Here is a 1,904-nt window from a genome sequence, read left to right on the forward strand (position 1 = left end):
TTTGTGTACGTAGGTTGGCCCCACGCACTAAATCACTGGCTCAAAGCAATTGTCCGAAGGGGCTTTTGTTGTGCAGTAAAGACGACAAGATACGACACGGGAAGGCAGGCGTCAGTGTCTTGACTGTCGGCTGGTGGTCCGTTCTTGGAGTTGCCGATCAGAATCACAACATATTTACAATTATTTCAGCATTTCAGTTCAGCTGAACTGTGGTGTGAGGTTCTGGTCCTGATGCATCGCAGCCTCCTGGCACTGAGGAGAGGCTCAAAAAGTTCAAAAAGTCCTGCCCGCCTCGATGTCCGGGAGGCGTAGAGGTGCTGAAGGGAGGGCAGATCACAGCCATCCACCGTCTCAGCAGAACAAATAATAACATCCTACAGTCTGCCTTCGTCCTTGGTCGTGGCGACATCGCACCAGATGGTGACGGAGGAAGTGAGGATGGACTCGATGGTGGGTCCTGAGTTAGGATGGTTCCCAGGAAGCGGAAGGACTCCACTAAAGTCAATCCCCATCTCCACTCTCTTTACAGTGCTCAGCTGAAGGTTATTAGTATCACATCAGGACACCAGGTGATCAATATCCCACCAGTAGGCGGCCTCATCAGAAACGAATCCAATGGATTGTGGGCACTGTGTGCTGGTGACAGACTGGTGACTGGAGGTACAGCTCTCAGTGTAAAGGGAGAAGGGTGTAAAAAGGGGATGCTAATGGCTAGCATGACAGGTTTAGAAAACTAGACGATGTACATTTCCATCCCGCTCTAAGTGGGTGTAATTAATCTGCAGATAATAATACAGCTGCATCTCCAGTTACAGTCAACGCAAGTCACTGAATTTAAATCATGTTTAGTTCTGAAAACAATTTGTAACTTTGTTGAAGCCTTATAGGGAAATTATTTTTCTGTTTTTCTAAGAAATCTACTGCCGGACTGGTTGTCGGCTGTTCATGCTAGATAGCTGCTAGCATGAATTATGGCGAATTAGGAGATGGGAAACAATCCATTATTACAGCAACATTGCAGTGGTAACAGTTTACATCTTAGCCAGGGAGCTGAAAACATAACCTGAGCTAGCTAGGAGTCGAACCTAGAACCTTCTGATCCGAAGTCAGACACGCTATCCATTACGCCACTAGCCCACAGGCACAAGAATTATTCTGAGAGAAAGAAAAGACAAAAAGAAAAAAATAGGCTTAATGTAAGAGTTACAGTCCATATTGAGAAAAAAATGTTTTACTCTTTGCAGAAAAAAAATGTCTACGAGGCTTAAATTCTTGTTCTAAGAAAAAAAATCTGGAAAAGCTTTGCAGCTTTGTGTTCTCTTTTCTGCATTAATACTCACTCGCTTTGTGTTGTAATGAGACTAAATGTTAGTATTTCACAGAAGAATTTCATTCTTTTAGGCTGTTTTGACTGGTTCATGTTAGTAGCATGAATTATGGAGAATTAGCCAGGAGATGAACCTAAAACCTTCTGATCCGAAGTCAGACGCTCCATCCGTTACCTCACTAGCCCACAGCTTAGGACAAAAATATTGACGTCTAAGTTAGAAAGTTAGAAAAGAGGTCAAAATTTAGGGAACATAAAGCCATTTTTTGGGATTTAAAAATCTCTGCATTCTGTATTTTCTGTTTATTTTCTTTTCATTCTCTTTTTTTCTTTAGACTCTCTAGACGCTCGGCTAATATCCTCCGTTTTATCTGGTCGCCAGTGATTCATGCTGGACAGCTGCTAGCATGAATTATTCCTCTAAAACCTGGGCGCACAACCAGCCCTGAATCAAAGGATGAGATGGTCCGAGATAGATTTGTCAGATTTTTATTAAAACATATATATATATATATATTGAGAAAAATGCTGCAAGGGAATGTTGGTCTCGTTCAGGTTCTTCAGAAATCGTCAATCT

At 42.5% G+C, this 1,904-nt stretch overlaps 1 non-coding gene across 1 annotated transcript; it reads right to left on the minus strand.

Moving 5' to 3' along the window:
- Positions 1–1,064: 1,064 nt before the first annotated feature.
- On the minus strand, positions 1,065–1,137 carry trnar-ucg. Its single transcript has one exon. It is a non-coding gene; the product is annotated as a tRNA-Arg (tRNA).
- Between the last annotated feature and the right edge of the window lie 767 nt (positions 1,138–1,904).

The sequence above is a fragment of the Mugil cephalus genome, chromosome 22, assembly GCF_022458985.1.
Source record: "Mugil cephalus isolate CIBA_MC_2020 chromosome 22, CIBA_Mcephalus_1.1, whole genome shotgun sequence".
NCBI classification, from domain to species: domain Eukaryota; kingdom Metazoa; phylum Chordata; class Actinopteri; order Mugiliformes; family Mugilidae; genus Mugil; species Mugil cephalus.